Source organism: Giraffa tippelskirchi, chromosome 9, assembly GCF_054371585.1.
Source record: "Giraffa tippelskirchi isolate mGirTip1 chromosome 9, T2T-mGirTip1v1.2.pri, whole genome shotgun sequence".
Taxonomy (NCBI): Eukaryota; Metazoa; Chordata; class Mammalia; order Artiodactyla; family Giraffidae; genus Giraffa; species Giraffa tippelskirchi.
The window spans coordinates 137,977,323-138,003,441 of record NC_137283.1 but is presented as its reverse complement, the minus strand read 5'-3'; the positions used below and the strand labels follow the sequence as shown (position 1 = coordinate 138,003,441).

Sequence of the window (26,119 nt, the reverse complement as noted above, 5' to 3'; positions counted from 1 at the left end):
TTAGCATTTTATTATAAAACAGGATGTATTAGATAATTTTTATCCAACAGCAGGCTAACCTAAGTGTTCTGAGCATGTTTCAGGTAGGCTGAGCTAAAGCTATGATGTTCAGTAGGTCAGGTGAGTCAAATGCACTTTGGGCGAGAACAAGATGGCAGAGGAGTAGGTGGACGTGGAGTACATCTCTCTCCGTGAATACATCAAGAATACACCTTTCAGACACAGAAGTGCATGCAGAACACAAGCTGAAAGTGCACAAGAGTAGCTGACCAGTGGAAAAGAATATATAGAACCTCAAAAAACTTGGTAGGACAAAGGAACTAGGGGGAAAACCAGGAGTGTTACTAGGACTGGACCTGCCCTTGGCGGGTGGGGGTACTGAAGCAGGGGTCTGATCCCCACATGAGGGCAATTTCTGAGTCAGAGGAGAAACATTTAAGGCTGAGAGTGAAACAGTTGATCTGTAGCAGCCTAAATGGAATGAGAATCAGACAGTCCTTGCCGCAGCCATACATACCCCAGATAGCGCAGTGGCTGGGAGCTGGAGTTTAGGGATTGTGGAGCAATCCCTGGGCAAGGGCTGCTGTTAACTGTGGCGAGATGGATCAAGGGGATATGAGGGAGGAGATCATGGTGGGAAATGCCTGTGGAGAAAAGCTGGCCAGCCATGGAAGCAAGGTGATACTGCTCAGTCACACATAGTGGGTGGAGCCATCACCATAGCCTCTCTCTCCCTACACGCCAGCATTGGCAGCAGAACAATAGAGAAGCTGGCCCATCAAACTCCTGACGACCCCACCCAGGGTGCTCCTTTAAGTGACTGATGCTCCAACTACAGAGTAGGACCCCACCCAGGGTGCCCCTTTAAGTGCCTGATATGCCAATACAGAGTAGGACCCCAGCCAGGGGGGCCCCTCTATGTGCCTGATGTGCCAAAAAACAGAGAAGGACCCCAGGCAAGGAAGCCCTCTAAGTGCCTGAATGGGTGGAGCTACAGAGAAAGACTGACCAAAGAGGTCTTCTGATGGCCAGCTACAAGAGGGTCGGAAAAAAAGACTCTGATAGGGCCATCATTCCTGCTGTGGAGGCAGTCCATGTTCCTGCACACTTGGCGCTACCAGGGTCCCCGCAAGCCAAGCAGCTGTGCCACCTTCATGCTCAACTCTCACTGGGGCAGAGCTGCCACAGGCAAAAAAAAAAAAAAAGCTTTGAGCCTATGCACGCATGGTCATTTCAACAGTGTTTGACTCTTCACGACCCTGTAGACGGTGGCCTGCCAGGCTTCTCTGTCAGGGAGGGGGTGTTCTCCAGCAAGAATACTGGAGCGTATCGGACAATACTTGTTGCCATACCCTTCTATATTTCCTGCTGCCCTAGTCGCCAACTCCCCTGAGTACCTGGTGCTGCCAGAACTCCTGCGACCCAAGCAGCTGCACCACCTCCGCACTTGGCCCTCACAGGAGCAGACCCAAGTCCTTCAGGGCAGCCTCAGGAGCAAACCCCAGTGGACGATCCACATGCAGAGATGGAAATAAAATCACAACTGAAACCCAGGGGCAGTGTGACTAAGGAAGAAGACCCAAAACCTTCTCACCAGCTGTACAAGCTGCAAATTAAATCCACAGGATCAACTAGGCAGGTGCTGTGTCTATGGAATATATAAAAGGTCATTGAGAGCTCCCACAAAAGAAAACGCACTAGTTCTGATAGCTGTGGACACTGGAGGCAAGAACACAGAGGAGTAGGACCAGATTAGAATCTGAGCTGCCCCCACAGCAGGTCCAGAGATCAGCACAGTGTTAGGGAGGTGAGGTGGACTGTGACTCCCAGCGAGGGAAAGGATTCTGACAGCAGTGACTCAAGAAAAACATTATTATTATGTTTTGACTTGTTCTGTAGATTCTTTAGGATTTTTTTCTTCCCCACGCCCCGCCGTTGTAGTTGTCGATTTTATTGGCACCATGAAATCTAATTAAGCTTTTGAGCTTTTACTTTCTTTGTTTTCTCAGTCACTTTTTTTTTTTTATTGTTGTTATAAACCTCTGCTTCTACGTTGGGCTTTTGCAGTTCTGTGGAGTTTTCCTTTTTTTTTTCTTTTCTCTTTTTTATAATTTTAACTTTTATTTTTTTAAACAGATTATATTTTTTCTATGTTTATTCTTTTGTTTGCCTTTCCTACTGCTCTTTTCCCCTTGCAGTTAATCTTTAATGTATATACATCTTCTTCATTTGCCTCTATGTAACTTTGCAAATCTATTCTTTCTTTCCTTTCATCTCAACATATTTGTTAGTTTTGTTTTCATTGCTTTATTCCCCACTTGGTACCTTGCCTAGTTTTGTTTTCCAGTTTGTGCTTTAGTTAGTTTTATTATTAACTGGTAAAGATAATTTTTATTTCCTTTGTTTGCTGGGTCAATCTATTGTACTTTATTTTTGTTGGACTCTTTTGACTTTGCTAATGGTGGTATATGTATATGTGTATATTCCATCATTTTAGTTATTATTTGCCTGATTTTGTAACTGCCATTTGTCTGGGGTTCATCTTTGGTTTCTCATTTTTGGATATTTGTTTTAATCTCACTTAATGCCATAACAAACCACTTGCGGAATCTTCGTTCCTGACCAGAGATTAAGCCCTGAGCCTTTCGAGTGGGAGCACTGACTCCAAGACCCTAGACTACCAGAGAACTAACCTTAGAGGGTATCAAATAGTGAGAACTCACACAAAGGAAACCACTGGAATATAAGACCTGGCATAACCCAACCACCAGTAGCACCCTGTGCAGGACACCTCATCTAAACAACAAGCAAAACAAAAATACAAACCCAATCATCAGCAGACAGGATTACCACCTCACTCAGCCTTGCCCATCAGAGGAAAAACAAGCAAGCAAACAAACAAAAACTCAGTACAAATCTCATCCTATAGGAAGCTTACACCAACCACTGGACCAATCTTAGGAGGGTAGAAACCAAAAGGAAGAAAGAATTCAACCCTGAAGCCTGGGAAAAGGAGACCTCAAACAGAATAAGTTAAACAAAAATAATGAAAAGGCAGAGAAATGCTATACTAAGGAAGGAACAAGCTAGAAACACAGAATTCCAAATAAATGCAGAGGAAATAGGAAAATTATCTGAAAAGGAATTCAGAATAATGATAGTAAAGATGATCAAAAACCTTGAAAACAAAATGGAGAAAATTCAAGAATTAATTAACAAATTAATTAGAAGCATTAAAGAATAAACATGCAGAGATAAACAACACAATTACTGAAATTGAAAATACTCTAGAAGGAATCAATAGTGGAATATCTGAAATAGAAGAACAAATCAGTGAGCTGGAAGATAAAATGGTGGAAATAACTTCTGAAGAGCAGAATAAAGTAAAAAGAATGAAAAGAATTGAGGATAGTCTCAGAGACCTCTGGGATAATATCAAAAGCACCAACATTTGAATTATAGGGGCCTCAGAAGAAGAGGAGAAAAAGAAAGGGTATGAGAAAAATTTTTAAGAGATTATAGTTGAAAATTTCCCCAACATGGAAAAGGAAATAGTCAATCAAGTCCAAGAGGCACAGACAGTCCCATACAGGATAAACCCAAGGAAAAACATGCCAAGACACATACCAATCAAACTAACAAAGAGTAAACACAAAGAAAGAATATTAAAAGCAGTAAGGGAGAAGCAACAAGCAACATACAAAGGAAACCCCATACGCTTAACAGCTGATCTTTCAGCAGAAACTCTGCAGGCCAGGAGGGAATGGCAGGATATATTTAAAGTACTGAAAGGGAAAAAAAATCTACAACCACTTTACTGTACCCTGAAAAGATCTCATTCAAAACCGATGGAGAAGTAAAAAACTTTTCAGATGAGCAAGTTAAGAGAATTCAGTACCGCCAAATCAGCTTTACAACAAATGTTAAAGGGACTTATATAGTCAAGAAGTACAAGAGAAGAAAAAAGATCTACAAAATCAACCCCAAACAATTAAGAAAATGGCATTAGGAACATATATATCAATAATTACTTTAAATGTAAATGGATTAAGTGCTTCAACCAAAAGACACAGACTGGCTGAATGGATACAAAAAGAAGATCTATATATATGCTGTCTACAAGAAACTTACTTCAGACCTAAAGACACATATAGACTGAAAGTGAGAGGACAGAAATATATATTCCATGCAAATGGGAAGCAAAAGAAAGCTGGAGTAGCAATCCTCATATCAGACAAAATAGACCTTAAAATAAAGAAGATTATAAGAGATAAGGAAGGATGCTACATAATGATCAAGGGATCAATCCAAGAGGAAGACATAACAATTGTAACTATCTATGCATCCAACATAGGAGCACCTCAATACATAAGACAAACACTAACAGACATAAAAGGAGAAATTGACAGTAACACAATAATAGTAGGAAACTTTAACACCCCACTCAAACCAATGGACAGATCATCAAAACAGAAAATTAATAAGGAAACACAAGTATTACATGACACATTAGATGAGATGGATCTCATTGATATCTTCAGGACATTCCATCCAAATGCAGAAGAATACACCTTCTTCTCAAGTGCACATGGAACATTCTCCATATCTCCAAGATGTGGATAGACCACATCTTGTGTTACAAATCAAACCTCGGTAAATTTAGAAAATTGAAATTGTGTCAACTGTCTTCTCTGACCACAATAGTATAAGACTAGATATCAATTACAAGAAAAAAACTGTAAGAAACACAAACACATGGAGATTAAATAGCACATTTCTAAATAACCAACAGGTTACTGAAGAAATCAAAAGGGAAATCAAAAAATTTCCAGAAACAAAGGACAATGAAAACATGACAACTCAAAACCTATGGGATGCAGCAAAAGCAGTCCTAAGAGGGAAATTTATAGCAATACAATCCTACATCAAGAAACAAGAAAAACATTGAATAGACAACCTAACTTTACACCTAAAACAACTGGAGAAAGAAGAACAAAAAACCCCCAAAATTAGTAGGAGAGAAGTCATAAAGATACGAACAGACATAAATGAAAAAGGAATGAAAGAAGCAATAGTAAAGATTAATAAAACTAAAAGCTGGTTCTTTGAGAAGATAAACAAAATTGACAAACCCTTAGCCAGACTCATCAAGAAAAAAAGAGAAGAATCAAATCAACAAAATTAGAAATGAAAAAGGAGAGGTTACAACAGACAATGAAGAAATACAAAGGATTATAAGAGACTATTATGAACAACTATGTGGCAATAAAATAGATAACCTGGAAGAAATGGACAGATTCTTAGAAAAGTTTAATCTTCCAGGGCTAAACCAGGAAGAAATAGATATTATGAACAACCCAGTTACAAGTACTGAAATTGAAGCTGTGATCAAAAATCTCCCAAAAAGCAAAAGCCCAGGACCAGATGGCTTTGCAGGAGAATTCTATCAAACATTTAGAGAAGAGCTAACGCCTATCCTCTTAAAACTCTTGCAAAAAATTGCAGGGGAAGGGACACTTCCAAATTCATTCTAGAAGGCCACAATCACCCTGATACCAAAACCAGACAGACAACACACAAAAAAGAAAACTACATGCCAATATCACTGATGAACATAGATGCAAAAATCCGCAACAAAATTTTAGCAAACAGAATTCAGCAACACATCAAAAAACTCATACACCATGATCAAGTTGGGTTTATTCCAGGGATGCAAGGATTCCTCAATGTACAGAAATCAACTTGATAGACCATATTAACAAACTGAAAGATTAAAAACCATATGATCATCTAAATAGATGCAGAAAAAGCCTTTGACAAAATTCATCACCATTTATGATTAAAACTCCTCAAAAAAGTTTGAAGAGTAGATAGAAGGAAACTACCTCAACATAGTAAAGGCCATATATGATAAGCCTACAGCAAACACTGTTCTCAATGGTGAAAAACTGAAAGCATTCTCCCTAAGATGAGGAACAAGACATGGGTGTCCACTTTCACCATTATTACTCAACATAGTTCTGGAAGTCCTAGCTACATCAATCAGAGAAGAAAAAGAAATAAAAGGAATCCAGATTGGAAAAGAAGAAGTAAAGCTCTCTCTGTTTACAGATGACATGATACTGTACATAGAAAACCCTAAAGATAGTATCAGAAAATTACTAGAGCTAATCAGTGAATTTAGCAAAGTTGCAGGATACACAATCGATGCACAGAAATCACTTGCATTTCTATATACTAACAATGAAAAATCAAAAAGAGAAATTAAGGAATCAATCCCATTCACCACTGCAACAAAAAGAATTAAATATCTAGGAATTAACTTACCTAAGGAGACAAAAGAACTGTACACAGAAAATTATAAGACACTAATGAAAGAAGTCAAAGACGACATAAATGGAGAGATATTCTGTTCCTGAGTAGGAAGAATCAATATTGTGAAAATGACTGTACTACCAAATGCACCTATGGGTACCTTATTTTTGAAAAAGGAGGCAAGAATACACAGTGGGGCAAAGAAGGATCTTCAATAAACGGTGCTGGGAAAAGTGGACAACTGCATATAAAAGAATGAAATTAGAACACTTCCTAACACCATACACAAAGATAAACTCAAAATGGATTAAAGACCTAAATATAAGACCATAAACTATAAGACTCTTAGAGGAAAACATAGGCAGAACATTTGATGACATAAATCAAAGTAAGATTTTCTATGATCCACCTCCTAGAGTAATGGAAATAAAATCAAAAGTAAACAAGTGGGACCTGATTAAACTTAAAAGCTTTTGCACAGCAAAGGAAACTATAAGCAAGGTGAAATGACAACCCTCAGAATGAGAGAAAATAATAGCAAATGAAACAACTGACAAAGGATTCATTTCCAAAATACACAAGCAGTTCATACAACTCAGTGCTAGAAAAACAAACAACCCAATCAAAAAGTGGGAAAAAGACCTAAACAGACATTTCTCCAAAGAAGACATACAGATGGCTAACAAACACATGAAAAGATGCTCAACATCGCTCATTATTAGAGAAATGCAAATCAAAACCATAATGAGATATCACCTCACATCTGTCAAAATGGCCATCATCAAAAAGTCTACAAACAATAAATGCTGGAGAGGGTGTGGAGAAAAGGGAATGTTCTTGCACTGTTGGTGGGAATGTAAATTGATACAACCACTATGGAAGATGGTATGGAGATTCCTTTAAAAACTAGGAATAAAACCACCATATGACCCAGCAATCCCACTTCTAGTCATATACCCTGAGGAAACCAGAATTGAAACAGACACATGTATCCCATTGTTCATTGCAGCACCATTTACAGTAGCTAGAACATGGAAGCAACCTAGATGTCCATCAACAGATGAATGGATAAAGAAGTTGTGGAACATATATGCAATGGAATATTACTCAGCCATAAAAAGGAACACATTTGAGTCAGTTCTGATGAGGTGGATGAACCTAGAACCTATTATACCGAGTGAAGTGAGTCAGAAAGAGAAAGATAAATATGGTATTCTAACGCGCATATATGGAATCTAGAAAAATGGTACTGAAGAACTTATTTACAGGGCAGCAATGGAGAAACAGACATAGAGAATAGACTTACAGACATGGCGAGAGGGGTGGAGAGGGTGAGATATATGGAAAAAGTAACATGGAAACTTACACTATAATATGTAAAATAGATAGCCAACGGGAATTTGCTGTATGGCTCAGGAAACTCAAACAGGGGCTCTGTATCAATCTAGAGGGGTGGGATGGGGAGGGAGATGGGAGAGAGTTTCAAAAGGGAGGGGATATATATATACCTATGGCTGATTCATGCTGAAGTTTGACAGAAAACAACAAAATTCTGTAAAGCAATTATCCTTCAATAAAAAAAAAGTAAAATGCACTTGACTTAGAACGTTTCCAACTTAGGGTGCATTTATTGGGACATAACCCCATTGTAAGTTGAAGAATATCTGTGATTTGATTATCTGTGATTTAATAAATGGACTGTTTTCAGAGCTCCCTATAAATAGATTCCTCTGATGGCTACTGTGGTCTGGATGTTAGAACCAGACAATTTCTGACTTCCCTCAGCCTTGCTTTTGAATAAAAATCTTCATATAGGGGTTCCCAGCATTACCAAATTCTGCCTTCTGTTGCCATTCACTCCTTCACCTGGTTGGAGACATCCTCTGTAGGTTACTGTAATATCTCACCATTGTGGGTGAGTCTAGTTCAAGTCCATTTCTTTACCCTCCTAGTCCTGGCCATGGTGCCATATTTTTATGGGAATTATATCAGTTCTCTTGATTTAATTATTTTCTCTTATTTTCATAGTTCCTAAATCTATAATTTTTAGACTTGTATTTCATTTAAAATCTACCCTAAATTTCTCAAACCTAATTTGGAAGGCTTACTTTCCCCTTAAGCCCAATGCGTTGAAAATAGAGATCTTGTTTCAATTCTCCCAACTTTCTTGTCTCTGTCAAAGGCCCTACAGTGATCTGTAAGGGCATGTGAACACTGCAAGTCTCTCCTTCCTTGGAGAAATCCAAACCTGCACTCATTCTTGTCTGTGATGGTGTTACATTACTTATGGCTCTATCCAAAAGCACGAGGGAAGGGGCTGGATCTGGGTCTTTAAAGGACCTACTTTTCACTTTTCCCAAACTCATGCCCTTCCTAGTGGAAGGGTGGGGTTTCTTGAGACGTCCCCCTGAGTGTGAGAGAGCAGAGAGGTGACGTTCCTGAGGAGAGACGGGTAGAAACATACTGTGGCACATCTCACTTCCTCCCTGAGAATCCCTAAAGTAGACGTTACAAAATGGTGGCCTAGTGAACTTGGCTGCATTGTATTTAAAAGAAAGGAAGATGACATAAGCTGCCAACATTTACAAAACAGGATATTTGCACAGATACCTGAATTTCCAGACTGTCTTAGAAAAATTGTGAACTTGGCTATATGAAGCTGCCATTCCCTCAAGATATCATGTGGCAGGAGCTGGGCAGCAGTTGTAAGTGGGACACTTGCTCTCCAGGTGGCCTCAGCACCACTACTGTGTCTTGTATTGAACCCAGTCAGTTTCACTCTTACGCATCACCTCCCTGGCTCCCAGAGGCATGTAAGTACATGATCTCTGGGAGAAACCCCAGAGAGGGACATTTGGAGGTTTGCAGATCCATTCACAGAATCAGCAGCACCATATCTTAGAAACAATAAAAACTTGACACATGCTTATTGAATTGATGTGATTTTGAATCTTTAGACCAGAAAAGGTGACATTTAGGAGGACTCTAGACTTGAATGATAACAATGATTGTATAGCTATAGTAAAGAGCTATAGACCTCGATTTTGTTCAAGTACAAGAAATGCCTGGCACATATTCCTGACATATTTAGAATTTACTTTCTGGGATTTAAGTGCCTGGTTATTTTATCAGGCATCTTGTTAAGAAATGATACACATTTCACAATTACCCAGCCTGTAAAAGAGAGCCAAACCATTGCATATACAATGCTGACTATTTCCTGGTTTGTTCAGTCTAAGCCACTGGGGAGAAATAGTCTGCTTTCATTTCTTGCACCTTAACCTGCTACATCTTTGAATATAAATCACTAAAAATCTTCAGCTATAATCGTCTGATATCTCAGGGTTAGTGTCTTAGGAGACAAAGTGAACATCCATAGAATGAAAATAGGAAAATCTAGTCTTTGGAAGATAAAGAGGATGAGATAAAATACATATCCATTTGGTTCAATTTGAATGAGAAGAAATTGATAGCATTTAAAATGTTGCAGGTTTATTTTGAGGATTGATGAAATAATGCATGGAAAGCACATCACATAGTCTGGCAACTAAAAGTATCCAGAATTGTTAGCTATTATTAGTTTATAGCTAGTGATTAGCCTTGCTCTGAGTATCTGAAAAGAACCTATTTTGAGCACTATATTGTTAAGATGGTAGAGGTGGTTTAGTCATGGTCATTGATTAGTGTCACTCTTCAGTTTGTAATGTCAAAGTCTCAGCACAGGGGCTGAGGACCCCGTGGACATGGAGACTGAATTGTCTTCCTTCTCCTATGAGAGGGGCTCAAAGAGCCCGGCAGCAGAAGGAGCTGGTGGTGCCTCAGTTTGGTCATTGTTCTCCACAAGGCGGCTAAACTGTCACAGTTCTAATGGGCATTTCCAACAAAACATGATTTATTACAGAAAATGAAAAACAATATTAAAGGGATTAAAATAAGCCCCAAGACTCGGGGACAGGGAGTGGATAATAGTTTTAATGACAGTTTTTGTGCTGTCTTCTCCCCATGCCCTCTCCCACTCCACCTTAACTGCGCCAAAAACACCACAGCTGTCGTCTAGTCAGTCCATCACCAAAGCTCATGAAAACCTCATAATTTATTTCAATGAGCTGCATAATTTGATGCAACAGTGGTAGCTAAAATGGTTCCCTTTCAACCAACAGAGTACTGATTTGTAGCATAGACACCAAACTTATTTTTTAAATAAAAATTCCTGCGAAAAATAATACTTCTTGTCCATACAGTTCTGAGAAACATAATGTGATTTTTTGTCTTTTTTTTTTTTTTTTGAGGGAAGTGATTTAGCAAATAAACACACTAACTTCAAAGATTTCCATCTTGTTTTCATATAACCTAAATGAGATTAGATGACTAGTGATTTATGCTACCACAATCTTCCGTTGCTCCCCACTTTAAATAAAAATATGGTTATAATTAAAATCACATGAACGTGAATTTTTTAGCTTCTAAAAAATAAGATGGATGACTTGATGATTGCCAAGAGAGACTCTGGAGTATCCTCATAACATCAAGGCACACGGCCCTTGAATTGCACGCCTGCTGTGTGCGTATTGTCCATTCACTACGGCACTAGGGCACAGCCTCCATTAGGGTAGAAACAATAACCACAACAGCAATAACAACCAAACAATCAACACAACTCATATAAGGCTTTGTACTTTGAGAACTACTTTCACTTGTATTTTTATTTTATTTGGGCCTCTTAGCAGCCTGATGGGGTAGGTGCCATGGGTACTGTTATCTCCATTTCTGATGAGAAAACTAAAGCTCAGAGAGCTGAAGGGATTTGCTCAACTCAAGGGACCCGTGCAACAAATAAGTGGCAGGGTTAGAGCTTACCAGGTCCTTTGAATTCTGATCCAGGGGTCTTTTTACTCTAACAATCCTACTCAATCACATCACTACTTTCTGGGGTTTAAAATAAAATTTTCTTTTCAACACCACCCATTCCCACATCAGGGCTTTCACACGTGATCAAATGTGTGTCTCCTTCCCTAATCAACTCCTCCTGAGAGATGGTCGACCTCAAACAGCCCCTCCTCTACTGTTTTAGTTTGCTGCTATGACAACGTACCACTAACTAGGTGACTTAAACAGAGATTTGTTGTCTCACAGTTCTGGAGCTGAAAGTCCAAAGGCAAAGGGTTGATAGGGTTGATTTCCTTGCAGGCTATAGGAAAGGACCTGTTTTAGGCCTCTCTCTTTGATTTGTAGATGGCCATCTTCATGTTCTCATGACATTCTCCCTGTAGACACACGTCTCTGTGTCCAAATTTCTTTTTTGTATAAGGACACCAGTGATATGGGATTCAGGCCCACCCTAATAATTTCATTTTACCTTAATTATCCCTTTAAAAAACTCTGTTATACTGAGTGAAGTAAGTCAGGCAGCGAAAAACAAATATCATGTATTAATGCATATAAGGGGAATGTAGAAAAATGGTACAGATATACCTATTTGCAGGGTAGGATAGAAATGCAGATACAGAGAATGTATGTGTGGATATTGGGGAGGGGAAGGGAGGAAGGTGGGATAAACTAGGGGATTGAGATTGACATATATACACTATCATGGGTAAGATAGTGGGAAACTAGTGGGAACCTGCAGTATATCACAGGGAACTCAGGTCCGTGCTCTGTGATAAGTTAGATGGGTGGGATGGGGGTGGATGGGAGGGAGGTCCAAGAGGGAGGGGAGATATATATATACACAAACACACACACACGTGATCATATATGTATATACACACACATATAGCTGATTCACCTTGTTGTACAGCAGAAACTAACACATTATTGTAATTTATTGTTGTTTAGTTGCTAAATCATGTCTGATTCTTTGCAACCACATGAACTGTAGCCTGCCAGGCTTCTCTGTCCATGGGATTTCATAGGCAAGAATACTGGAGTGGGTTGCCATTTCCTTCTCCAGGGGATTTTCTTGATCAAGGGATTGAACCTGCGTCTCCTGCATTGACAGGTAGATTCTTTACTGCTGAGTCACCAGGGAAGCCCCCAAAAGCAACTATACCCCCCTGCAAAAAAAAAACCTATTTCTGAATCCAGTCACATTCTGAGGTACTGGGGTTAACACTTCAACATATGAATTCTAGGGGGGAACAATTCAGTCCTGAACACTTGCCTCCTCAATGCGTGTCTCTCTCTACCATCCTCCTGCTCCCCATCTCTATCAATGGCATCACCATTTATGCAGTTGCTTCAGACAATCCTTCATGGTTCTCTCGTTTCCTCTGTTTACTACATCCTACTCATCAGCTATGTTTCATCAGCCCAACCTTCAAATTACTGCCTGAATCCAATCTTCTCATTATTCCACTACAGCTTTCCTGGCCCAAACTACTAATCTCCTCAAACTAACATCACCATAGTTTCTAGTGGCCACCAGGAGTCTATTTTCCAGACAGAAGTGAGTGTGAGCTCTTTAAAACATAGGTTCTGTCATGCCACTCCCTGTTCAAAACACTGCATTTAGAACAAAATCTGAACGTTTTATCCTGGATGAAAGACTTGATATTTAAAGTGTGTTCCTGTGATCAGCACTATCAGTATCACTTGGGAGCTTGTTAGATATGTAGAATCTTGGACTCTTTACTGAAAAAAAATCAGCGTTTTTGCAATACTCCCCAGGCAATTTGTGTGCATTTTAAAGTTTGAGAAGCAGGGGCCTGGAGAAGCCTGCAGGATCTCCCATGTGTGTCTTCCAACTCTTCTCCTTCCCGCCACTCTTACTCTTGTTCATCTCATTTCTGACACTGACCTTGCTATTCACAGCCTTTTCTGGCTCCCTCTCTCTACCTGAAATGTCTTCTTAGAGACGACCCCATCTGAAAAGGCTACCCGCTCCAAGTCACTCTGTCTCCCTCTTATCCTGCTTTGTTTTTCCTGCATAGTCTTTACCACTATCTAAAATTGAGTAAGTATGTGTTTACCTAATTTTTATTTATTTCCATCAATAAAATGTAAACTTGCTGAGATCAGAGGTCTGGTTGACTTTTGTTGTTGTTCAGTTGCTAAGTTTGTGTATCTGACTCTTTGCGAGCCCATGGACTGCAGCATGCCTGCTCCTGTGTCCTCCACTATCTCCCAGAGTTTGCTTAAATTAATGTCCATTGAGTCAGTGATGCTATCTAATCATCTCATCTTCTGCCACTCCTTTTTCCTTTTGCCTTCAATGTTTCCCAGCATCAGGGTCTTTTGCAATGAGTTAACCCTTGGCATCACGTGGCCAAAGTATTGGAGCTTCAGTTTTAGCATCAGTCCTTCCAATGAATATTCAGGGTTGATTTCCTTTAGGATTGACTGGTTTGATCTCCTTGTGGTCCAAGGGACTCTCAAGAGTCTTCCCCAGCACCACAATTAGAAAGCATCACTTCTTCGGCACTCAGCCTTCTTTATGGCCCTACTCTCACATCCATACATGTCTACTGGGAAAACCATAGCTTTGACTATACGGAACTTTGTCAGCAAAGTGATCTCTCTGCTTTTTAATGTGCTGTTTAGGTTTACTTTACTCATGGCTATTTTCTCCTATGCAGGGAAGAACAGTTGGTGCATAGTAGGTAGTAAATAAACATTTGCTGAAACAATAAATATCTGACTTTTGCTACAAGATAGGTCATTTTTTGGTACTGATTCAATTATTTTCTCTAGTAAACACTCAGGCTACTGTTGACTACAGCATGGTATTTTATAAATTTACCACTCTTCATAATTTTCCAACTTGGATTATTTTTTCTTCCCTCTCATCCCATCTCCTCTCCTTTCTCACTGGGATAGCCATGGGGTTATTTTCCATTTTACAGTACATTAAGAATGGCTGAGACTGATACAACTGGCAGCTTCTACTAAACTTTCCAAAACATGAAATAATATAGGCTTTATAGTTATTTTATTGTATAGCCATTACTGGGTAGAACTTCTCAACTTGAAGTTTTTGAAATCTAAGAAACTTTTAAAACTCTGATCTTACTATAAAATCTTGGCAGTATATTCAGCACAGATGGAGTAACATTTTGAGCTTTGCTTATAAACTAGTGACCTTAATTTTTTATCTGTGAGACCTCTTTGCTCTTAATGAGCCAAGGAAGATCCTGAAATACACTTAAGTACCAGTGAGCTCTGGTTAGTTCTTCCTTACAGAGAAGCTTTTCTTTATAGCTGTCCCTAGAAAAAAATATATTTTAATATGTGTATATGATGTGTATGAAGAGGCCATTTTAAATTGAAGTTCTTGAGTCATTTGTTTCAAAATGAATTTAAATCTGCTTCAGTGCGGTCGAGAGCAGGCCTTTCTTCAAAAGCCACAGTATTCTTGCCAAGTCTTCTGAACAGAGTATTTCCTCAAGAGTCACTGACTTTCTTTTTTCGCAGCTACTTTAGCTCGGGGATTTGCAGTCTCAGTGGGTCTTCAGGTCTAACCTCCGTGCCTCGGCTCCCTTTTGCTATCATTTATGACCATCTTCCCATGATCTCTTGCTGCCACCTCTTTATACCACTGTTCATTCTGCCAAAAACTTTCCTACATGGTCAGTATGTATTTTTGGAAATAAAGATAAGCCAAACCATCTAATTTAATACACATTCAGTATCAATTGTTTTTAAAATGAACAAATGTGGACATAAACCCTATGAAGTTCATCAGGAATTTTACTCCAGGGATATTAGCTGGCCAAGTCTGCTAGCAGTGCCTGATAGTAGAAAAGTTGTTACTTCTGATCCCAGGTCACAGGTTTCAATACTGTCTCTTTCAGATCATTGTCTCAGCTTTTTCAAAAGTTGAAATATTGGTGATGGCAAGTCTGTTCAATTAGTTATCTTTCACTGAAGGCGGATTAAAGCAAAGGCTAGTTCGCACGACTACCACAGTTTCTTTTTAAAAATATTTATTTATTTACTTTTATTATTTATTTGGCTGCAACTGGGTCTCAGTTGTGGCACGTGGGATCTTTTACTTGTGGCATGCAAACTCTTAGTTGCACAATGTGGGATCTAGTTCCCTGACCAGGGATGGAATTTGGGCCCCTTGCACAGGGAGCATGGAGTCTTAGCCTCTGAACTCCCAAGGAATAGTTTTTAAAAAGTGACCTTACATTGGTCTAGACAGTGTTTTTCCCATGTGCTTTACTCCCTACCACTTTATCTGCAAACTCATAAACAATGTAAAGTAGGCATTAGTTAAGGGACTTTGTTGGGAACATTTGAAGGACAAAGAATTTGAGATAGAAAGAGATTGTGACATAGTATTAGGGGAAGAGGCAGGACATGAAATTAAGTCTCTGGACTCTCAATCAAATATATTCATTAAAGTTTTCTGGGCCCATCAGTGCTTTACCAGGATTAGAATGAAACAACTCTGAGGGGATGAGATCTTGGGCTAATGTGTGTCTGTGAATATATATACACGTTTTAAAGAAAAATACCACTACAGAGAAGGGACCAATCATGTCCCATTCTCTGCTACTATAGCCTTTCGCTTATAGAGCTGAAGGGTCGGATGGTATAATGTTAACAAATAAGAAGGTTAGGGGATGAGGACCTACTATTTCTTCCTATCTCTACTACCAAGCATTAGTTCTAGGATTATAGTAGATGCTCAATTATCACTGTAAACGGAATTGTATGTTGTGTTTTGGGACTCTTTCTCTGAGTTATGTTATAAATTCTCTACTGTTTTTTCTAAAGAAATTCTCACACATTTTTTCTTTTGAGGTAAAATTAAAGTGAATGGGAGCAGAGAAATGCTGGTATTTTCATTTTCTAACTGAATAAGTCAAAGAAAACACTGGCGTCAGTCCATGGCTTTCAGACAAAGTGGGCTTCAGAGGAGCCAACAAGACTGTAACAACTTCCTTCATCCTTCTCAGGGCCCACGTTGCAACTCCAGGGGGCGCCGTTCACATACTAGTCTAGGTCAATGGCACGATGCGGGTGGTGGGTGCATCACTTTCCAAGAATTCAGTGTGTCCATTCTTTGCCATGACTCTCAGGTCGTGTTTAACTCTGTTCGTACTTGGAAGCACTTACTTTTAAAGATAATTGAAAAAGGAGAGGTTTCCCTTTCCTTCAGTTTTTAGTGAAACTGGTTTCCTGAGCAGACCATTAGCTGTGATTCCAACCTACTATTTTGGAAAGTAAAGAGTCTAAGAAGGAAACACAGAAATAGAGATAGCCCCTTCCATTAAAAAAGCCACTCTAAAGACAACTCAAATAAAGAACTACCCTAAGAAGGGAAAATTTTCTAGAGATGAGATTGCCAATCACCTTTTCTTTCTAAATCCTAACCACTTTAAAGTGATACTTCCCCTAGTTGCGTTTTCTATTAATAAGTTAGATGAACATGAACCATTTCAATTATTTGGAACATGTAGTGTTAAATCTTTTCACTGTTATTTTCCTAAATACATTCTTACAAGTCCCTATTTCAGTCCAGTGAGAATATACTTCTCCAAAACTACGATGCAAGCCCTCTTTCTTACTTTGTTATTTTTTTAACATGTGATTTTTTTACAAAATCCAGTATTTTAAAATGGAAGTCCACTCATGTGATACTAGTGTACAAAAATCTCTGATGGTTTCTCATCTTCAGCTGAGTAAATCCAGAGGCCTCACAGTGACACACAGGATCTGTCTCCAGGACCTCTCAGCTCCTCCTCCACATCCCTGAGCCTCTGCACACTCTTCTCCCTCTGCTCCTTGGGTTGTCCAGGTTGCCTCCTGCTTCAGGACACTCTTCTGCAGAGCCTGGCAATGCCCACTTCTCAGGGAAAGCTTTGGCAGTTCTAGTTAAAATCTGAACCACTGCCTCTACCTCTCCCGTCTTTACCCCATCCTTGTAGGCACTCTGCCTGATTTCCTCAGTAGAATTTCTTCCATTGTTCTCTTTAAAATGAAGATGTACAAGATCTTCAAAATTAAGATTTACAAAATTAAAATATAAAATTAAAAGTACAAGATTTGTATTATTTACCATCCTTCCCCCCACTGTTATATCCCACTAGAATCTAAGTTCTGTTAGGGTAGGACTTCTGTTTGTTTTATTCTCTGCTGTTTTTCTAATGTGTAGAAGCGTATACAGACTTATAAGACTCAATATCCATTTTTGTTGGACAAATCACATTAGCAAATCATGTAGTTATAACGTATTATGTGTTATACATTCTGGATTAACCAGGCTCATATTACAAGCAAAATGCCACACAATTTTTCTTTCTCTAATCATTAATTTATAAGTAGACATTAGAAATCTTACTATAGTACTACTATTTAACTCTGCTCTATGTAATGACAATGGGTATGGATAAGATTCAGAAGCTGTAGATTTTTAGGGAAGTCACTGAATTTCCTTCCAGTGGATGGTTTACTTTAAAAATGAACCCAGAAAAAAATCTTTTTATTTAAAAAACAAAGAGGTTGCTAAAGGGGTCACAACACAGTTTTAATTTTCCTGTGATAAAACGATAAACTAAATGATAGAGTCTGAACAAACACTCACCTGTCTCTAAGTTCTCAGGAAAGTTCAATACCAAAGTCCCCCTGGACACCCTCTCAGAACCTCTGCAGAGCTCACCAAAGCATAGCAACACACCTCTTTCAGCCTTCTCCCCATGCCTTTTTATCCCTTTTTAGCTGTTTATAGTTACCAGCATCACCCCCTGACCCCAGATACACATAGCTCCCACCATAATCGATATCCCCCACTGGAGGGGTACATATGTTACAATCAATGAACCTACACTGACATATCATTATCACCCAAAGTTCCAAGTTTACATTATGCTCATTCTTGGTGATGCACATTCTGGGTTTGGACAAATTTATAATGACATGTATCTACCATTACAGGGTCACACAATGTAGCTTCACTGCCCTAAGGTCCTTTTTTATGTTTATGGTTTTTCTATTATAAGAGTAATACATGCATGACAGATACACAGACACACACACACTTCCAACCAGGGACTGGATGTGTACCCCATGCAGTGGAGGCATGGAGTCTAAACCCCTGGACCAGGGGAGTTTGCAAAAGAGTAAAAATACTAATAAAAGTAATGCAGATAGAGAGTAGGAGAGCTGTAAAATGCAGGCAAATATGAATCAAGTAAAGTTAAATTTTTTTTCTACTGCTAAATTTTCCCTTACACACACATATGCAATCTTTTATATTTGGCAAAACACAGTATATATGTAGCTCTTTATATAGTTTTACACTAGCAGAATCTTCCTTTATTTGAGACACTTTAGGACACTTAGAGCTATTAAACATTTCTCCTTTTCTTTTCTTCGAATACTGAAAGTAAACTAACTGGTTGTTCAAAAAAAACTGCTTATATACCTTTATTCTCTTAGATTAAAACCTTGTGCTTTTTGGGTCCCAGTTGAGAAGAAAGGGACAAACTAGAGATCTTGAACTTGGAAATGGGCAGTTGTCTTTTAGTCTAATGAAAGCTGCAGTCTCTTGAAATAATTGAAAAACCTCTTGTACCACGTCGAGGGGGTCTCTGGGGAGGAGGCAGGTTGCGTGTGTACGTGTGTTCATGCATGCATGTGTGTCTGTGTGTGTATACATCTAACAATTCTGAGAACCCAAGGAAGTTCCACAGTGTTTTGTTCTACATTGTTTTATAGCATTTGTGCAACGAGCCCTCTCCCAGCCCTGGTGCAACAGGTTCTTAGCATTTATTCTGGAAAGCTTCCATTTGCCATGGAACCACAAACCTCAGTTACTTGACTTTCATATTGTTTTGCAACTTCAGTGCTATTTCATGGGCTGTGTGTCAATGGGTGGCACTTTTTACCTATGACACAAGGCACATATGTAACATGTATTCTGCAAAAGGAATGGCCGATCTCAGAAAGTCCATTCATTTGAGGGAAGGTGACTGTGAGAGAGAGTTCAACAAAAGCCCAACTTATCTCCAAGAAGTAGCAATCAGAGTAGCGGTTGGTTACCCCAAGGCACAGCTTCTGTTGAAAATACCTCTCCTTTTACAACTAGTTCACCACCAGAGTAAGTGTTCACATTTTGACACTTGTCAGGTGTAGGTTTTAGTAAAGCAAACAACTACAAAAATCTTTGTATCCTCAGAAACCAGAAAACTACCTAAAGTCTCTTTGATTGCAAAATGAGTACTTTTTGTTGAACACTTGGAAAATGTAGAGACAAAAGGAAGGAAATAAAAATCATCTGTGATCCCATCATCCAGGCAGCCAAAAGCACTTCTTGAGTACAGGGAAATTATAATTCTCTCATTTGACTCAGTTCTGATATTGACCAATGGTGACCTTCCTATCATCACCTGGACATAATTCATACTAAAAGAAATTGCTAAAATGAGCAAAATGAAAATGTTTTTTGCTTCATTCCTAAAGCAAGTGTGAGCAAATCCACAGAAACAACATATGAGGGTTAAGTTTAGAATCACTATGCTGTGTGATTTCATAGTGAGGGGCTAGCCTGATTTTTCACAATTAGAAGCCCTAACTATTATTTTCATATCATAACTGTTATTTTATAATTTCATGTAACTTCAGATCTGTAAAAAAGATAGATGTGTATTATTTTAGTAAGAGAAGAAATGGAAATTAATTATTTCAACAGAAAAGAGTATTTATGAACTGGGGTTTTATTTATGGTTCCACTGTGGGTGGGGAGGCATTTCCTAGGATCATCTGTGGGACATTTAATTCTAAGTGTTCGACAAAGAATAACTATAAATTTGTTCTATGCAACAAACTCCATCAACTTATGTATGTTTACTGAAAATCAAAAAAATAAAATATACCTGCTTTATTACTAGTATTATGAATTGGATGATTTGTTTACATAAATGGTATTGTGATCTTCATTAAAGTCTGTTAAATGAAATGTTGTTTATATTGAGTTGAATGATGAATTATGTGTTCTAACTTTTACTTAATGATAATTCAGTTCAGTTCAGTTCAGTTGCTCAGTCGTGTCTGACTCTTTGCGACCCCACGAACCACAGCACGTCAGGCCTCCCTGTCCAACACCAACTCCCGGAGCCCACCCAAACTCATGTCCATTGAGTCGGTGATGTCATCCAACCATCTCATCTTCTGTTGTCCCCTTCTCCTCCTGCCCTCAATCTTTCCCAGCATCGGGGTCTTTTCCAATGAGTCAGCTCTTTGCATCAGGTGGCCAAAGTATTGGAGTTTCAGCTTCAACATCAGACCTTCCAGTGAACATCCAGGACTGATCTCCTTTAGGATGGACTGGTTGGATCTCCTTGCAGTTCAAGGAACTCTCAAGAGTCTTCTCCAACACCACAGTTCAAAAGCATCAATTCTTTGGCACTCAGCTTTCTTTAGAGTCCAACTCTCTCATCCATACATGACTAATGGAAAAACCATAGCCTTGACTAGACGGACATTTGTCAGCAAAGTAATGTCTCTGCTTTTTAATATGCTGTCTAGGTTGGTCATAACCTTCCTTCCAAGGAGTAAGCATCTTTTAATTTCATTATCAAGTGTTAAATTATTTCTGGGACTTTCATACACAGCTGGTGGGAAGGTAAATTGGTACAGTCACTATGGAAAACTATTTGAAAAAATCAGTTAAAGTTGAACATATACATGCCCTATGACCCACCAGTTGCAATTCTAGGTTAAGTACTCAAGAGAAAATGTGTAATTTTGTGCACAAGAATATTCACAGCTCTATTATCAATATTTGTAACAATCCAAAACTAGGGATAGCCAAATGTTCATTACCTCTGGAATTAATATTCATGCGCACATACACATGCTCTGGAACACTCTATAGCAGTGCTCAGAAATCTTTTTCTGTAATATGTTAGGCTTGGGAAATCATATGGTGTCTAATACAACTACTCAACTTTACCAAGGCAGTGTAGAAACAGTCTTAGACAATGTATAAATGAAAGGGCATGGCCGTAGTCTACTAAAACTTTATGTACGAACAAATGATGGGCCAATCGTAGCCCATAGGTTGTTATTTGCTGACCTCTACTCTATAGCGAAAGGAACAGAAAAGGAATGAACCACAGATAGATGCAGCAGAATTGATGAGTCTTATAGACGATGCTGAATTAAAGGAGGTGATGAAAAAAAGAATATGCTCTCTGATTCTATTTTTAAAAATTTCAGAGTTAGGGGATGGTGATGGAAGGCAGTGAGTCTGGATCTCTGGGAGGTGATGTCTGGGAGGTGGTATGAGGGAAGCTGTCTACATTGATCTGTGTGGTTTTACATGGATGTGTTAATTTTGTTAAGAATGAAGCGTACGTCTAAAAACTGGATATTTATCAGAATTTAAGCTAACCTTCAATAAAATGTATGAAAAGAATTTTCTACCTAAATAAATCAATAGCTGAATAAACTAATAGCAGAGGAACTAGAAGTGCCAGTCAATATACAAACTACAATTTCAATTGTTGAGGGATAGCAAGCTACTGATATAGATAAGCTTGGACACATATTCACAGATTAGTTCCCATTTACCAATGCTAGATTAACTGAAAAGTTGCTTTTTTAAAGATGCTCACATTTGAAATGAATCTTCCTAGAAGTTTTTCCTACAAGAATGCAAAGAAAACCAACACTCAAACTGTTTCTTTTTTAAAAAATAAATCAGATACTGCTCCATTCCTAACAGTACAATTGCTACAGGGAAAAATTCTTTACTTATTGTGATAGCTTAAAATTTTATACAACTCTGTGTAGTTATAAGTTTGAGACCTGATCCCGAACTTCAGGAGTCTAGATGGGTGGACTAGGTTGAGAGAAATTACTGGCTCCTTCTCCTACTTGACTCTCAAAGCAACTTTCAGCCTTGAATTACTACGAAAGCAACATATGAAAAAAGCAATCTCCTTCAAATACTGAAAGATTTGCTTCAGGCTCTGGGATGACCAAGTTCCAAATGTCTGCTAAACTATCCACAACGTGATCATATTCATTCATACACTGTTGCTGAAAATCATCTTGGCATTTCATTATTGATCATCTCGTAAACATGATCCATGAAAGAAGTCTCCTTATACAAAAAGTGAAATAACAGACAAAGTAAGGTACCTTTCCCAATGACTGCCTGGTGGAATTAATTATTAACAAACCTGTTCTAAGAAGAAAGTAGTAATTTGGAAATAAGATGTTAAACTTTTCCTGAGAAATGTGGAAAATGTACTTTTGAATTCAATATGTACTTCCAAAATGTTCAACTGTGTTTTCCAAGTATTTGATTTTCTAAAAGAAGACAAAATATTCAAATGCATTTTCTTGACATTGCAATATAATTTTATAGTTTTTTAAAAATTTTCCAGCTCTACTGAGGTAAGGCTTTTAAATGTATGCATTTAGGTTGCACAATATAATCTTTAAAAGGTTTACAACCTGATGTTTTAATATATGTGTGTGTGTGTTCAGTTTTGTCTGAGTCTGTGTGAAATGGTTACTACGGTGAAATTAATTAGCACATCCATCACCTGACAAAATTACCACTTTTCTTTTGTGGTAAGAATACAACATCTCCTGTCTTAGGAAATTTCAAGTATATATAGTAGCTTTATTAACCATACTCACTATGCTATACAATAGAACACTGTGACTTATGAATCTCATAACTGGAAGTTTGTACTGATGGAAGAAATTTTCACATATTGAGGTATGAGGAAGTCATTCTGGCTTATACACAATTCAGCTTGAACTTTGAGCTAACCAAAACAGCTTGTTTGTGGCCTATTTGTTTGAATCATTAAAGAAAAGAATGCATTTACAAATTGAAATGGAGTAACTGTGATTCAGGCATCCAAAATGGAAGTAGGTGGCCATGGTGGATGTGGTTTCAGATATGTTCCTGTATCACTGAGAACTTGAATATTCTGAACTGTATCACACTCAAGGACATTACTAACTGTTCTCAAAACAATATCTGTTAGCAAAGGCTAGCTGCAACCTTATGGTCTCAAGGTACCCTCATAACTGTGCAACCATTTCAGACCCCAACAAATCTTTGCTTAATACACACCTTTACTGCCTGAACAAGTGTCAGTTGTGTGACTCCACGGACTGTAGCCTTCTAGGTTCATCTGTCCATGGGATTCTCCAGGCAAGAATACTAGAGTGGGTTGCCATTTCCTACTTCAGGGGATCTTCCTGACCCAGGGATTAAACCTATGTCTCTTGTGTCTCCTGCACTGGCAGGTGGATTCTTTACCACTGCGCCGCCTGGGAAGCCCTAATAAGTACCTTTACTTCTTGCCAGCTTCAATTCTAATATTTGGCAAATGACTTTTGCAATTTCATGGGTTTTGTCTTTATAACCCACCCTGCATTTTGTAGTCCGGCAGAATACAATTCAAGTACTTCTTGAATCTCTGTAATATAATTTTAGGAGGAAACTTGGTATGGGAACTCATTTCATATGCTTATTATACATAACACAAAAACTCTCAGATTCGTAGTTTATGATCACTGAAATATTAAAATACTGATGTTCCCCAAACTTATCAAGTTTGATACTCTGTTAGCATTTCTGGTATTATTTTCTTATACTTAAAAATGTGACAGCCTCTTTCAGAATTAAGTTTTCTACTATGTCACATAGAATTAGAACGTTCAGAGTCCAGAATTTAGTTAAAGATAAAAATGATGGTATATAAGATATCATAATGTTAACTATCTCATTAAGTTACAAGTCATAAAAAGTTTTAAATTTTGACTGCAAACCAAAAGTATTAAACTCATACATGGCTGACTACCCAAAAGTCGGCAAAAACAAATTCTTTGCATTTACTTATTATTGTATATAACCTACCTTTAGATTGCCTTTAAGATTTTTGGATCAAAAAACTCAGTAACTACTTTTTGATAGTGTCCAAGTTAGCCTCACAAAAGTTGAAAACTTGCATTGATCTGTCAGTGTGCAAGCTTTGGGCTTATGGAAACTGCGCTTTTTTTTTTTACCAGCAGTTTTTACCATCTCATTGGAACTGATCTTTTGCGAAGTTGATAAAAATATCTTTTGGCATTAAAATATGACAAAATGTTACAGCTCAAAGATATAATTGGAGCAAATATTTATTTTATCTAAAGTTATCTTTTTCATAATATAAATTAGTTTGTCTCATTCTTTGACAACTTCCATATTTGTGAATGTTTATTATCTATACACATTAGTAAACATATACTTACAGCTGGCAAGGCAGGTGGTTTGAGATTGACAGGTTGGGACCTCTTAAGCCATGCTGGAGAGCAAGCCATCATGAATAATTTGTCTGTTAAAAATTTACAGTTAAGGGGCTTCCCTGGTGGCTCAGTGGTGAAGAATCCACCTGCCAATGCAGGAGACACGAATTCAATCCCTAGTTTGGGAAGATTCCACATGCTGTGGAACACCTAAGCCAGTGGGTCACAACTATTGAGCCTGTGCTCTAGAGCCTGGGAACTGCAACTACTGAGCACATGTGCCAACACCTACTGAACCCTGTGGTCCTGGAGCCAGTGTTCTGCAACAAGAGAAGCCATGCCAATAAGAAGGCTGCCGCACCACAAGGAAGAGCAGCCCCCACTCTTCGCAACTAGAGAAAAGCCTGCGTAGCAATGAAGACCCAGTACAGCCAAAAATAAATAAAAAACAAACAAACAAAATCTCTTAAAAAGTATACAATCTATAAAAAAAATACTTACAGTGGAATACTATTAAAAGCTGTATTTCTTCCAATAAAAAGCCCAACATTATTTTTGGGTCAAAACAGAAATGACATTGTCTCTGGACAAATGGTGGTGACAGGGATTCTACCTAGAGATGCACTATTACATCAGCTTTCACAGGAATCCTAGCAGAGAGCTGGGCATAGCATAGTGCTAAAGAAATATCTGATAATCACCTATTCTTATAGGTAGGCTCTAATTGCCTATTTGTGGAGAACTATGCACTTTACATCCTCTAACCCAGAGTAATATGCTTGGGCAACTGCCACTTAGTTTGTTTAAGAGCTGGCCCATTCTTCGGCTGAGTTAGCAGAGGGTTTTAAATGCCATACCCATCAGCATTTGACACATCTGGACTACACATTACAGATGATTATGATATTTTGACAAATGCATCGGCAGGTATCCATTCAGCAAATATTAAGCTCTAATGAGGGGCTAGGTGGCTGGACACTGTTCCAGATGCTGAACACTTAGCAGTAGGTAAACTAATTCCTTGCTTTCATGATATTTCCATTTACATTCTGTTTATAAGGATGTGTGGTACCATGAGACTGGGAGAGAGTGATAAACAAACATAAAATATGTCATTTGGTGACAGGTGCATTGAAAAATAAAACAAACCAGGGCCCTGAGTGAGTGATGAGGAGAATGCCCTCTTTACCATTCCTTGGGAATGTCCAAGTTTCAATTTTTTATTTTCTAAGAGTTAGAAAGTTTCATCTTCGGACATGGTGATGGTTTAGCTGCTAAGTTGTGTCCAATTCTTGTGACCTCATGACTGTAACCGACCAGGCTCTTCTGTCCATGAGATTTCCCAGGCAAGACTACTGGAGTGGGTTGCCATTTCCTTCTCCAGGGGATCTTCCCTACCCAGGGATCAAAACTGTGTCTCCTCTACTACAGGCAGATTTTTTACCAACTGAGCCACCAGGGAAGCATATGCATATAGGAGGAGTGAGATGACATACTCCCATAATAAGAATTAACTGCTTCATAAGTGTAAGTCAAAATTAATCCAAATTCCCAAAGTTTTTAATCTTGGTAAATCAAAGTTAAGCAACTTGAAAACTTC

General features: G+C 38.5%; 1 protein-coding gene across 3 annotated transcripts in view; it reads right to left on the bottom strand.

The window, feature by feature from the left end:
• The window catches only part of PDE7B (phosphodiesterase 7B), a 350,661-nt gene that overhangs the window by 207,149 nt on the left and 117,393 nt on the right, over positions 1–26,119 (bottom strand). The window lies entirely within an intron of this gene.